This window comes from Mustela putorius, unplaced genomic scaffold (assembly GCF_011764305.1).
Source record: "Mustela putorius furo isolate JIRA1106 unplaced genomic scaffold, ASM1176430v1.1 tig00001009_pilon_pilon_pilon, whole genome shotgun sequence".
Classification (NCBI taxonomy): Eukaryota; Metazoa; Chordata; class Mammalia; order Carnivora; family Mustelidae; genus Mustela; species Mustela putorius.
The window spans coordinates 2,415,673-2,431,225 of record NW_025421529.1 but is presented as its reverse complement, the minus strand read 5'-3'; the positions used below and the strand labels follow the sequence as shown (position 1 = coordinate 2,431,225).

The window sequence follows — 15,553 nt, the reverse complement described above, 5'->3', positions numbered from 1 at the left end:
CTTGGTAGGTGAACTTGGTCTTGGATGGATTTCTTGTTGATCTTCTGGGGGAGGGGCCTTATGTAGTGATTCTCAAGTGTCTTTGACCCAGGTGGAATTGCACCGCCCTTACCAGGGGCCGGGCTGAGTAATCCGTTCAGGTTTGTTTTCAAGAGCTTTTGTTCCCTGAGCACTTTCCATAGAGTTCTGGAGGACAGGAATTTAAATGGCAGCCTCCTGGTCTCTGGCCCGGAGGAGCAGAGATCCCGGGGCCCCACTCCTCAATGCGCCCTCAAAGAACAGTGCTCAGTAACTCCCTTCTGCCAGACCTCCAGACATGTTCTGATCTCACCGAACCTGCTACCGGTTCAAGGTAACCCCGAGCTGTGAGCTTACCATCAGCTCTGTCTCTGTAGCCAGCTTTCCCGTTCCAATACCCACAAGCTCTGTGACACTCAGACAACCCCGATCCTTCTGTGACCCTGCAGGTCCTGAGGCCATGCTGACCCCATGTGGGCTTCGCCCCAGTTTAGCCTCTGGAGCGATGTCCCTCAGCAGAACAGACTTTTAAAAGTCCTGATTTTGTGCGCCGTTGCTCCGCCGCTTGCCGGGAGCCGGCCCCTCCCCCTGGGGTCTATCTTCCCATCGCTTTGGATTCACTTCTCCACCAGTCCTACCTTTCAGAAAGTGGTTGTTTTTCTGTTTCTAGAATTGCTGTTCTTCCTCTCTTCAATTGCCAATGGATTTGCAGGTGTTTGCAATCTTTAGATAAGCTATCTAGCTGATCTCCTGCTAGCTGAAGTAGTCTCAGCCTGCTACCTCTCCGCCATCTTGACTCCTTCCCTGACTACATGATTTTTTAATTCATTCATCCACTGATGAGCATTTGGATTTTCCCATAGCCTGGTAATGGTGAATAAGTCTGTGATAAACATGGTAATGTATATCTCTTTGAAACTTTGTTTTCATTTTTTTTTTTTTACCATCTTCACCAGCACTTGTTTCTTGTCTCCTTGATAGCCATTCTGATAGCAGTTGAGTGGTATCACATTGCGGTTTTGATTTGAATTTCCCTTATGATATGTAATGTTGACTCTTTTTCTGTATTTGTTGACCATTTTGCTCTCTGCCTTAGAAAAATGTCTATTAAGTTTTTCTCCATTAAAAATGATTTATTTTATTTTAGAGAGGCAAAGAGAGAGAGAGAAAGAAAGAGAGCACCTGAGCAGGGAGAAGTTTAGAGGAAGAAGGAAGAAGGACAAAGCAAATTTTGTGCTAAGTGTGGAGCTGTTGTAGGAGATTAGGACCTGAACCAAAAATGAGTCAGATGTGTAACCGACTGAGCCACCCAGGCATCCCCAGATTTCCTTTTGTGTTCTGCCCCTATGTCATCATTATTTTCTACTTCACTTTTTTATTATATTCAGTTAGCCAACATATAGTACATCATTAGTTTTTGACGTAGTGTTCAACCATTCATTAGTTGCCTGTAACACCCAGTGCTCATCATAATAGGTGCCCTCCTTAATGACCATCACCTGGCCACCCCACTCCCCTCTGAAACCCTGTTTGTTTCCCAGAGGGCACAGTGTTCCATGGTTTGTCTCCCTATCTGACTTCTTCCCAGTTTTCTGCCCCTTCCCCCATGGTCCTCTGTGCTATTTCTTATATTCCACATATGAGTGAAACCATATGATAATTTTATTTCTGTGCTGTTCTTATTTCACTCAGCATAATCTGTAACCATCCCTCAGAATAATGTACTGACCAAACATGGTTAAGCTTTTACTAGCAACAGGCCTCTGTGGGACAGGATGATATATGCCCTTGAAGCCCAGCAGCTGGGAATGCTGGGCCCACTCAAGGTGGAACCCTAACTGCTTCTTTTTCCTGTTACCTCCTCTTCTCCAGAGATCACCATAGTTAATTAGATGATCCCTTTAAATGTGTTTACTCAACCACAAATCCTATACTGCTTGACCTTGCTTATCTATAATCTCCTTTGACTCCTTTGTTGATTTTTATCTTGTATCTAATAAATAAGAGACTGAGGAGTTGTTTTGGGTGGCAGTCTTCTCAACTTCTAACCCTGGCTCCCTTTCTTTTGCAGCTGAATTATTTGCTCCACATTCTTCTCCTGTGCACCATCAGGAAGCTGCAAGTGATGCCAGAACAAGGACCTGAAACAAAATGGAGAAGCCCCAACATGTTCATCTGCATGGCCATTTCTTTTTCCTGTTGGTGACTTGTGGGTGCATATAGCAGGGTATGGTAACATAAAGAGCACAAACAAATATCACTCTTATGTATGCTTATTGAGATGGCTCCTAAAGGTGGGAGGAGCAAAAGTCAGCAAGGGTCAACTTTTGGAGCTTTTGAAAATAATTAAAGAACATTGCTCCTGGTTCCCTACATTAGGGACTTTAGACCTACAGAAATGAGAAAGTGGGTCATGAGTTACAACTTTTGCATGCTAAAGGAAAAACCGAATTCTGATTAGTATATGGTCTACTTGGACTCTCATTCATTATGTTTTGGAGCCTTTACAGTCATCTGATTCGGATAGTGATAATGAATGTTAAGGAGAAACTAAAGACGAACCTAAACATGCCATCTCAGAGGGAAAAGAAATTACTAAAGTCACCCTAAAGGAATATATAAAAGAGGAATCCCCCTGCTCATAACAGAACAAAAGAAGGGAACAATTGCTAAATTGACACAGCAAGTATCACTGTCACCATCAGCTCTGCCAACCTATGAGAAGATGCCAATTAGTGAAAAGGATGAAAAATCCATGCTATCAGCCATTCAAAAGGGCCTCACAGAAGCAAATTGAACAGGAGACCTAGTTGCCTTACATTTCATTTCCTGGTTATTATCAGAAAACATGTCACTCCAGGACATGATCCCAACAACCCATATTGTATCTATGAGACCATACATGAGTCATTCCCCTTCAAATTACTGAAGGTGTTAAAACACGCAGTGCAACATTATGGAGTTAATTCTCCATTTACAATGGGAATCATTCAAGGTATCACAGAAGGCAAATGACAAATTCTGATTGATTGGTCATTATTAGCAAAAACAGTTCTATCCTTGAATGATTTTTGACAATTTAAAACATGGTAGCAAGATCAAGCAGAAACAGCCACTGCACATAAAAACTAATAATGTTCCTATTCCCATGGGGCAGCTCATGGGCATTGGACCATGGACCTGAGTGCAAGATCAGTTACAAATGAATGATCAAGCTATTGAGAAGCTCTGGTGTTGTTGTTTGAGAGCCTGGAGGAGAATAGAATCTCAAGGAGAGAATTGTTCTTTTCAAAATGTGGTGCAGTGTCCAAAAGAACCCTATACTGATTTTATTGCAAGATTACATGAAGCTATTAAAATACAGGTAAATAATCTTGAGGCTTCTGATACTATTCTTCAGCTGTTGGCATATGAAAAATGCCAAAACAGTTTGTAATAAATTGGTAGCACCCTTTAAAGGCAAGGGAGCATTGACAGATTATATTAAACTATGCCAAGGAGCAGGGACAGAGACCTTTAAAGCTGATTTGTTATATCAAGCAATGGTTGCTCTGACCACAGGAAAATTTAAAGGACAATGCTTCAACTGTGGGCAGACAGGGTATATTAAAGCTCAATGTAGGCAAAAAGGAAAACTCCCTCCGTGAAATGCAAGAAATAAGTTACCACATCTCTGTCCTAAATATAAGGAAGGAAACCACTAGGCAAAATTATCCTTACCACACGCAGAGACACTTCTTTACTCTCAGCTGCCTCCATATATTGTAACTCCCCTACACACTCCCCAACTGCCCAATGTTGACCTGAGTAGGTAGGGACAACTCTATACCACTATTCAGGAAAATGTTACAAAAAATGAGACCTTCCACCTTCAAAAATCTCAAAAGATTTTAGGATCAAAATTGTTTAGATGAGGGTGATGAGGGAGCAGAGACTTAAAAAATTTGTTAGCCCAATGATGGCTGCTTTAAAAACAGGCAAATTTAAAGGCCAGTGCTTTAATTCTTAGCACAGAAATAAGAATTAATGCCAGTAATTACATTATTTCAAGGTGTTTCTTCTGCACTTAATTTTTATCTGACTCTGTGTGTGTGTGTGTGTATATATATATATATACAGTGTATGTTTTACAGCATATTGAAACTGCTACTTTTTCTAATATCTGATCTGCTATGCTGGCCTTCATCATGGTAGCCATAAGTATTCCTGGATTTTATGTACAAATAGACAACTTTATTGGGATTATATACCTAATCCTCCCCTGCAATTGCAGTAGAATGGGGAGAAAGTATAATACCAATTTATTTGAATGCTTCAAGATGGATATCTGAAATTTTGGATCCTAGATTGCCATTTTGGTCCCAAGAGGAGGGTACAAACATTAATCCTATCTTGGGATATCAAAATAAACCAATATGTATTAGTAATCATTCCAGTTATCTTATCCTTGATGATCAAAGATGGTTGGTGGCTCTTCCTACTAACAATAGTCTGCCTAAAGTCCAGTTATCTAATTCTCCACTAAAAGATCCTAAGCCAATGAATATCAGGATCTTAGCTATAGCACAGCAGCACCCTCTATTCCCAAATGCAAACTGACATAGATATGGTCTGATGAAGGAATTAGCCCCTTGTGGGAGGACTGTCAAGCTTCTTAACCCCATGTCATTATTAATGATGCCTATGGGATTGTATGGGACTGGTCCCCTAAGAGGATGACAGTAACCAATTGCACTGGGAGACCCTGCTCCTGTTATACCCAAGTTCTCACGTCCGAGAGATCACCAAGGAGCCAACACTGATGCAATCACATGAGGGTTTATTTAACAAGTTTAAGCTTGGGCCCAAGTATACCCGACACAGCAGAGTAGGGACTTGGACCCCAAGCTTAGTTAAGACAGGGATATTTATGGGTTCCTGTTACTAAATCAGAGTGGGGGGTTCTGGAACCAAAGCAGGGTGGGAGTTATTGTTACTAAAGCATGGTGGGGGTTCTTAGAACTAAAGTAAAGTAGAGGAAAGTTCAGCCCTTGGGCACAGGGGTCTGAAATGGCTGCTGGAGCTAAGATGGCTGTACTTATGCTAAGGCTAAACCTGAGGTGGGATAGCCTTAATTTTTCTTGGCCTCCACACTCCTCTCATCAAAATTTAAAATGGTAAGTTTTTTTTTTAACTGAAAGAAGAGATCTATTTATTATTATTATTTTTATAAACATATATTTTTATCCCCAGGGGTACAGGTCTGTTAATCACCAGGTTTACACACTTCACAGCACTCACCAAAGCACACACCCTCACCAATGTCCATAACCCCACCCCCTTCTCCCAACCCCCCTTCCCCAGCAACCCTCAGTTTGTTTTGTGAGATTAAGAGTCTCTTATGGTTTGTCTCCCTCCCAATCCCATCTTGTTTCATTGATTCTTCTCCTACCCACTTAAGCCCCCATGTTGCATCACCACTTCCTCATATCAGGGAGATCATATGATAGTTGTCTTTCTCTGCTTGACTTATTTCGCTAAGCATGATACACTCTAGTTCCATCCACATTGTCACAAAAGGCATGATTTCATTTCTTTTGATGGCTGCATAGTATTCCATTGTGTATATATACCACGTCTTCTTTATCCATTCATCTGTTGATGGACATCTAGGTTCTTTCCATAGTTTGGCTATTGTGGACATTGCTACTATAAACATTGGAGTGCACGTGCCCCTTCGGATCACTATGTTTGTATCTTTAGGTAAAATGTTAAGTTTTTGATCACCTCATTTTACCACAAACCTTAACTTGGGAAGATGCACCTCTGGTCTGGCATGGGTGAGGACCTTTGTCAACATTCCCTTTTGTTGATTATCATAAAGCACAAAAGAATTTATGGAAGGTCACGGATGATTTAAATCACCTAAAAGTTTGGAAATACCGTGGAACAAGATTCACTGTCATATTACCAGTTAACTTTAGATATTAAGCAGCTTCAAGATATTATTCAAGACATTACTCACTTGTAATTACAATTAGTTCCAGGATTAGTTTTGCACAAAGGATTGATGATATTCTATCTGATCTGAACCCTTTTACTTGTATCAAGCAAACTAGTCTTGGCATTATGGTGGAATGATAATTATTTTTATTGCTATAATAATTGTATGCTTTGTCCTCAGATAGTGTGAAAATCCTTCTGAACGACTGAAGGATCAAGAAGTTGCAAAATCAACTTCCCTGCTTCTGCATAAACAGAGGGGAAATATAACTGACCCTCAGAACAATGTACTGACCAAACATGCTTAAGCTTGTACTAGCAACAGGCCACTGGGGGACAGGATGATAAACGTCCTTAAAGCCAAGCAACTGGGAATGCCTGGCTGGCTTAGAGTGGAACACTGCCTGCTGCTTTTTCTGTTATCTCCCCTTCTCAAGAGATAACCTGTAGTTAATTAGATGATCCCTTTTAATGTGTTTACTCAACCACAAATCCTATACTGCCTGATCAGGGATAACTTTCTTATCCATAATTTCCTTTGACTCCTTTGTTGACTGTTATCTTGTATCTAATGAATATGGGACTGAGGAGTTGTTCAGGGTGCCAGTATTCTCAACTGCCCACATTGCTCCCTTTCTCTTGCAGCTGATCTTTTTGTGCCTTATTCTTGTTCTGTGTATCTTGGGGAAGTAGCAATAATCCCCTCCAGTTCCACCCATGTCAGTGCAAAAGTTAGGTGTTCATCCTTTCTGATGGCTAATAGTCCATTGTATATATTAACCACATCTTCTTTTTTTAATTTTTTCAATGTATTTATTTTCAGAAAAACAGTATTCATGATTTTTTCACCACACCCAGTGTTCCATGCAATCCATTCCCCCTATAATACCCACCACCTGGGACCCCAACATCCCACACCCCCGCCACTTCAAACCCCTCAGATTGTTTTTCAGAGTCCATAGTCTCTCATGACTCACCTCCCCTTCCAATTTACCCCAAGTCCCTTCTCCTCTCTAAAACCCCTTGTCCTCCATGATACTTGTTATGCTCCACAAATAAGGGAAACCATATAATAATTGACTCTCTCTGTTTGACTTATTTCACTCAGCATAATCTCTTCCAGTCCCTTCCATGTTGCTACAAAAGTTGGGTATTCATCCTTTCTGATGGAGGCATAATACCCTATAGTGTATGTGGACCACATCTTCCTTATCCATTCGTCCGTTGAAGGGCATCTTGGTTCTTTCCATAGTTTGGCGACCATGGCCATTGCTGCTATAAACACTGGGGTACAGATGGCCCTTCTTTTCACTACATCTGTATCTTTGGGGTAAATACCCAAAAGTTCAATGGCAGGGTCCTAGGGAAGTTCTATTTTTAATTTCTTGAGGAATCTCCACACTGTTCTCCAAAGAGGCTGCACCAACTTGCATTCCCACCAACAGTGGAAGAGGGTTCCCCTTTCTCCACATCCTCCCCAACACATGTTGTTTCCTGTTTTGTTAATTTTGGCCATTCTAACTGGTGTAAGGTGGTATCTCAATGTGATTTTAATTTCAATCTCCCTGAGGGCTAATGATGATGAACATTTTTTTTTTTATGTGTCTGATAGCCATTTGTGTGTCTTGATTGGAGAAGTGTCTGTTCATATTTGCTTCCCATTTTTTGATATGTTTGCCTGTTTCGTGTGTGTTGAGTTTGAGGAGATTATTATAGATCCTGGATATCAACCTTTTGTCTGTACTGTCATTTGCAAATATCTTCTCCCATTCCGTGGGTTGCCTCTTTGTTTTTTTTGACTGTTTGCTTTGCTGTGCAGAAGCTTTTGATTTTGATGAAGTCCCAAAAGTTGATTTTTGCTTTTGTTTCCTTTGCCTTTGGAGACATATCTTGAAAGAAGTTTCTGTGGCTGATATCGAAGAGATTACTGCCTATGTTCTCCTCTAGGATTCTGATGAACTCCTGTCTCACATTGAGGTCTTTTATCCATTTCGAGTTTATCTTTGTGTATGGTGTAAGAGAATTAACCACATATTCTTTATCCACCTATTGAAGGACAGGTGGTTCCTTCCACAATTTGGCTATTGTGGGTAATGCTGCTATTTAGTTTTATACATTTTTAAATATGTTTGTTAGATAAAAAAGTAAAAAGGTGAAGGAAAAGCAGAATCAGACCTGTTAATACATAGAAAAAACTGAAGATTGCCAGAGGGAAAAGGATGGAGGGATAAGAAAGAATGGGTGAAAAGGAGAGGGAGGTACAGGCTCCAGTTATGGAATTAACAAGTCACAGAGATAAAAGCATAAGGGTATAGGATATAGTCAATAGAATTGTAATAGCATTTGATGGTAACAAATGGTAACTACACTTGTGATCAACATATATAGTTGTCAGATCACTGTGTTTTATACCTGATCCTAATGTAATATCGTGTTACAGCAATATTCGAATTAACTTAAATGAGTAAAAAAATTAATTCCAGGGAGGGAGGAGTCAAGATGGCGGAGAAGTAGCAAGCTGAGACTGCTTCAGCTAGCCGGAGATCAGCTAGATAGCTTATCTAAAGATAGCAAACACCTGAAAATCCATCGGCAGATCGAAGAGAAGAAGAACAGCAATTCTGGAAACAGAAAAACAACCACTTTCTGAAAGGTAGGACCGGCGGAGAAGTGAATCCAAAGCGACAGGAAGATAGACCCCGGGGGGAGGGGCCGGCTCCCCGCAAGCGGCGGAGCAACCGCGCACAAAATCGGGACTTTTAAAAGTCTGTTCCGCTGAGGGACATCGCTCCAGAGGCTACCCGGGCAAAGCCCACACGGGGTCAGCGTGGCCTCAGGTCCCGCAGGGTCACAGAAGGATCGGGGGTGTCTGAGTGTCGCAGAGCTTGCGGGTATTGGAACGGGAAAGCCGGCTGCAGAGACAGAGCTGACAGTAAGCTCGCAGCTCCGTGTTACCTTGAACCGGTTGCAGGCTCGGTGAGCTCGGAGCGCGGCCGGAGGTCAGGCAGACAGGAGTAACTGGGCGCTGTTCTCTGAGGGCGCACTGAGGAGTGGGGCCCTGGGCTCTCGGCTCCTCCGGGCCGGAGACCAGGAGGCCGCCATTTGTATTCCCGTCCTCTGGAACTCTACGGAAAGCGCTCAGGGAACAAAAGCTCCTGAAAGCAAACCCGAGCGGATTACTCACCCCAGCCCTGGGTAAGGGCGGTGTAATTCCGCCTGGGGCAAAGACACTTGAGAATCACTACAACAGGCCCCTCCCCCAGAAGATCAACAAGAAATCCAGCCGAGACCAAGTTCACCTACCAAGGAGTGCGGTTTCAATACCAAGGAGAGCAGCAGAATTCCAGAGGAGGAGAAAGCCAAGCACGGAACTCATGGCTTTTTTCCTGTGATTTTTTTTAGTCTTGCAGTTAATTTAATTTTTTCTTTTTCATTTTTTTTTTTCTCGCCTTCGGGTAAAATTATTTTTTTAACTGTTACCTTTTTCTTTTTTAACGATTTTTACTAGTTTATCTAATATATATATATATTTTTTTACATTTTTCTTAGTTGTTTTCTTTTTTTAAAAATTCTTTTCTTTTCTTTTCTTTTTTTTTTTCTCTTTCTTTTCCTTTTGTTTTTTTTTTTTTCTTTCTTCCTTTTTGAACCTCTTTTTATCCCCTTTCTCCCCACTCACGATTTTGGATCTCTTCTAATTTGGTTAAAGCATATTTTCCTGGGGTTGTTGCCACCCTTTTAGTATTTTACTTGCCCCTTCATTTACTCTTATCTGGACAAAATGACAAGACGTAAAAATTCAACACAAAAAAAAAGAACAAGAGGCAGTACCGAAGGCTAGGGACCTAATCAATACAGACATCGGTAATATGTCAGATCTAGAGTTCAGAATGACAATTCTCAAGGTTCTAGCCGGGCTCGAAAAAGGCATGGAAGATATTAGAGAAACCCTCTCAAGAGATATAAAAGCCCTTTCTGGAGAAATAAAAGAACTAAAATCTAACCAAGGTGAAATCAAAAAAGCTATTAATGAGGTGCAATCAAAAATGGAGGCTCTAACTGCTAGGATAAATGAGGCAGAAGAAAGAATTAGTGATATAGAAGACCAAATGACAGAGAATAAAGAAGCTGAGCAAAAGAGGGACAAACAGCTACTGGACCACGAGGGGAGAATTCGAGAGATAAGTGACACCATAAGACGAAACAACATTAGAATAATTGGGATTCCAGAAGAAGAAGAAAGTGAGAGGGGAGCAGAAGGTATACTGGAGAGAATTATTGGGGAGAATTTCCCCAATATGGCAAAGGGAACGAGCATCAAAATTCAGGAGGTTCAGAGAATGCCCCTCAAAATTAATAAGAATAGGCCCACACCCCGTCACCTAATAGTAAAATTTACAAGTCTCAATGACAAAGAGAAAATCCTGAAAGCAGCCCGGGAAAAAGAAGTCTGTAACATACAATGGTAAAAATATTAGATTGGCAGCTGACTTATCCACAGAGACCTGGCAGGCCAGAAAGAGCTGGCATGATATTTTCAGAGCACTAAACGAGAAAAACATGCAGCCAAGAATACTATATCCAGCTAGGCTATCATTGAAAATAGAAGGAGAGATTAAAAGCTTCCAGGACAAACAAAAACTGAAAGAATTTGCAAATACCAAACCAGCTCTACAGGAAATCTTGAAAGGGGTCCTCTAAGCAAAGAGAGAGCCTACAAGTGGTAGATCAGAAAGGAACAGAGACCATATACAGTAACAGTCACCTTACAGGCAATACAATGGCACTAAATTCATATCTCTCAATAGTTACCCTGAATGTGAATGGGCTAAATGCCCCTGTCAAAAGACACAGGGTATCAGAATGGATAAAAAAAAAAAACCCATCTATATGTTGCCTCCAAGAAACACATTTTAAGCCCGAAGACACCTCCAGATTTAAAGTGAGGGGGTGGAAAAGAATTTACCATGCTAATGGACATCAGAAGAAAGCAGGAGTGGCAATCCTTATATCAGATCAATTAGATTTTAAGCCAAAGACTATAATAAGAGATGAGGAAGGACACTATATCATACTCAATGGGTCTGTCCAACAAGAAGATTTAACAATTTTAAATATCTATGCCCCCAATGTGGGAGCAGCCAACTATATAAGCCAATTAATAACAAAATCAAAGAAACACATCAACAATAATACAATAATAGTAGGGGACTTTAACACTCCCCTCACTGAAATGGACAGGTCATCCAAGCAAAAGATCAGCAAGGAAATAAAGGCCTTAAATGACACACTGGACCAGATGGACATCACAGATATATTCAGAATATTTCATCCCAAAGCAACAGAATACACATTCTTCTCTAGTGCACATGGAACATTCTCCAGAATAGATCACATCCTCGGTCCTAAATCAGGACTCAACCGGTATCAAAAGATTGGGATCATTCCCTGCATATTTTCAGACCACAATGCTCTAAAGCTAGAACTCAACCACAAAAGGAAGTTTGGAAAGAACCCAAATACATGGAGACTAAACAGTATCCTTCTAAAGAATGAATGGGTCAACCGGGAAATTAAAGAAGAATTGAAAAAAATCATGGAAACAAATGATAATGAAAATACAACGGTTCAAAATCTGTGGGACACAACAAAGGCAGTCCTGAGAGGAAAATATATAGCGGTACAAGCCTTTCTCAAGAAACAAGAAAGGTCTCAGGTACACAACCTAACCCTACACCTAAAGGAGCTGGAGAAAGAACAAGAAAGAAACCCTAAGCCCAGCAGGAGAAGAGAAATCATAAAGATCAGAGCAGAAATCAATGAAATAGAAACCAAAAAAAAACAAATAGAACAAATCAACGAAACTAGGAGCTGGTTCTTTGAAAGAATTAATAAAATTGATAAACCCCTGGCCCGACTTATCAAAAAGAAAAGAGAAAGGACCCAAATAAATAAAATCATGAATGAAAGAGGAGAGATCACAACTAACACCAAAGAAATACAAACTATTATAAGAATATACTATGAGCAACTCTACGGCAATAAATTTGACAATCTGGAAGAAATGGATGCATTCCTAGAAACATATAAACTACCACAACTGAACCAGGAAGAAATAGAAAGCCTGAACAGACCCATAACCAGTAAGGAGATTGAAACAGTCATTAAAAATCTCCAAACAAACAAAAGCCCAGGGCCAGACGGCTTCCCGGGGGAATTCTACCAAACATTTAAAGAAGAACTAATTCCTATTCTCCTGAAACTGTTCCAAAAAATAGAAATGGAAGGAAAACTTCCAAACTCATTTTATGAGGCCAGCATCACCTTGATCCCAAAACCAGACAAGGATCCCACCAAAAAAGAGAGCTATAGACCAATATCCTTGATGAACACAGATGCGAAAATACTCAACAAAATACTAGCCAATAGGATTCAACAGTACATTAAAAAGATTATTCACCACGACCAAGTGGGATTTATTCCAGGGCTGCAAGGTTGGTTCAACATCCGCAAATCAGTCAATGTGATACAACACATCAATAAAAGAACAAACAAGAACCATATGATACTCTCAATAGATGCTGAAAAAGCATTTGACAAAGTACAGGATCCCTTCCTGATCAAAACTCTTCAAAGTGTAGGGATAGAGGGCACATACCTCAATATCATCAAAGCCATCTATGAAAAACCCACCGCAAATATCATTCTCAATGGAGAAAAACTGAAAGCTTTTCCGCTAAGGTCAGGAACACGGCAGGGATGTCCATTATCACCACTGCTATTCAACATCGTACTAGAGGTCCTAGCCTCAGCAATCAGACAACAAAAGGAAATTAAAGGCATCCAAATTGGCAAAGAAGAAGTCAAATTATCACTCTTCGCCGATGATATGATACTATATGTAGAAAACCCAAAAGACTCCACTCCAAAACTGCTAGAACTTATACAGGAATTCAGTAAAGTGTCAGGATATAAAATCAATGCACAGAAATCAGTTGCATTTCTCTACACCAACAGCAAGACAGAAGAAAGAGATATTAAGGAGTCAATCCCATTTACAATTGCATCCAAAACCATAAGATACCTAGGAATAAACCTAACCAAAGAGACACAGAATCTATACTCAGAAAACTATAAAGTACTCATGAAAGAAATTGAGGAAGACACAAAGAAATGGAAAAATGTTCCATGCTCCTGGATTGGAAGAATAAATATTGTGAAAATGTCTATGCTACCTAAAGCAATCTACACATTTAATGCAATTCCTATCAAAGTACCATCCATATTTTTCAAAGAAATGGAACAAATAATTCTAAAATTTATATGGAACCAGAAAAGACCTCGAATAGCCAAAGGGATATTGAAAAAGAAAGCCAACATTGGTGGCATCACAATTCCGGACTTCAAGCTCTATTACAAAGCTGTCATCATCAAGACAGCATGGTACTGGCACAAAAACAGACACATAGATCAATGGAACAGAATAGAGAGCCCAGAAATAGACCCTCAACTCTATGGTCAACTAATCTTCGACAAAGCAGGAAAGAATGTCCAATGGAAAAAAGACAGCCTTTTCAATAAATGGTGCTGGGAAAATTGGACAGCCACATGCAGAAAAATGAAATTGGACCATTTCCTTACACCACACACAAAAATAGACTCAAAATGGATGAAGGACCTCAATGTATGAAAGGAATCCATCAAAATCCTTGAGGAGAACACAGGCAGCAACCTCTTCGACCTCAGCCGCAGCAACATCTTCCTACGAACAACGCAAAAGGCAAGGGAAGCAAGGGAAAAAATGAACTACTGGGATTTCATCAAGATCAAAAGCTTTTGCACAGCAAAGGAAACAGTTAACAAAATCAAAAGACAACTGACAGAATGGGAGAAGATATTTGCAAACGACATATCAGATAAAGGACTAGTGTCCAGAATCTATAAAGAACTTAGCAAACTCAACACCCAAAGAACAAATAATCCAATCAAGAAATGGGCAGAAGACATGAACAGACATTTCTGCAAAGAAGACATCCAGATGGCCAACAGACACATGAAAAAGTGCTCCATATCACTTGGCATCAGGGAAATACAAATCAAAACCACAATGAGATATCACCTCACACCAGTCAGAATGGCTAAAATCAACAAGTCAGGAAATGACAGATGCTGGCGAGGATGCGGAGAAAGGGGAACACTCCTACACTGTTGGTGGGAATGCAAGCTGGTGCAGCCACTCTGGAAAACAGCATGGAGGTTCCTCAAAATGTTGAAAATAGAACTGCCCTATGACCCAGCAATTGCACTATTGGGTATTTACCCTAAAGATACAAATGTAGTGATCCAAAGGGAAACATGCACCCGAATGTTTATAGCAGCAATGTCCACAATAGCCAAACTATGGAAAGAACCTAGATGTCCATCAACAGATGAATGGATCAAGAAGATGTGGTATATATACACAATGGAATACTATGCAGCCATCAAAAGAAATGAAATCTTGCCATTTGCAACAACATGGATGGAACTAGAGCGTATCATGCTTAGCGAAATAAGTCAAGCAGAGAAAGACAACTATCATATGATCTCCCTGATATGAGGTAGTGGTGATGCAACATGGAGGCTTACTTGGGTAGAAGAAGAATAAATGAAACAAGATGGGATTGGGAGGGAGACAAACCATAAGTGACTCTTAATCTCACAAAACAAACTGAGGGTTGCCGGGGGGAGGGGGTTTGGGAGAAGGGCGTGGGATTATGGACATTGGGGAGGGTATGTGATTTGGTGAGTGCTGTGAAGTGTGTAAACCTGGTGATTCACAGACCTGTACCCCTGGGGATAAAAATATATGTTTATAAAAAATAAAAAATTAAAAAAAAAAATTAATTCCAGAGGTCTTAAACTTTGAAATATGATATTTCCATAGTTATCTAAATAAGCAATAATAGGATAAAAAACAGAATAGTATAGATATTATTGAAAGTTAAAGACTTTAATGCTAATAAACAAAATATAATAAAAATAAAATGAATAATGGTAAAAATTGTTTCTGTTGTTTTTCAGTTGACTGAATTCCTTATATGTTTTGTATATTAGCCCTTAATTAAATAATGCTTTGCAAAATATTTTCCCATTCTGTAGGTTGACTATTTGGCTACTTTATTTATTTTTCTGTTGTGTGCTGAAGCTTTCAAGTTTGAGGTAGTCCTCCCCCCACCTTTTGTTTTTTTAAATTTTATTGCTTATACTTTGGGCATCATGTCCAGGAATTCATTGCCATTACTAAAGTCAAGAAGCAACTTCCCTGCATTTTCCTCTAGGAGTTTTATGCTTATTAGGTCACATGTTTAAGTCTTTGATCCACTTTGGGTTAATTTTTGTGAGTGGGATGAATCATGGTTCTGCATGTATTTTTCCAGTATCCCCAGCACCAGTTATTAAAGAGACTATCCCTTCTCATTGGATATTCATGCATTCATGCTCCGCTCCCCATATATTAGTTAACTGTTCATCATGGGATTTAATTATGAGCTGTCTCATACGTTTTTTTGGTCAA

The 15,553-nt window shown here is 40.1% G+C and overlaps 1 pseudogene; it reads left to right on the top strand.

Moving 5' to 3' along the window:
• Window positions 1–263: 263 nt before the first annotated feature.
• Window positions 264–15,553, top strand: part of LOC101674531 — a 31,991-nt pseudogene continuing 16,701 nt past the window's right edge.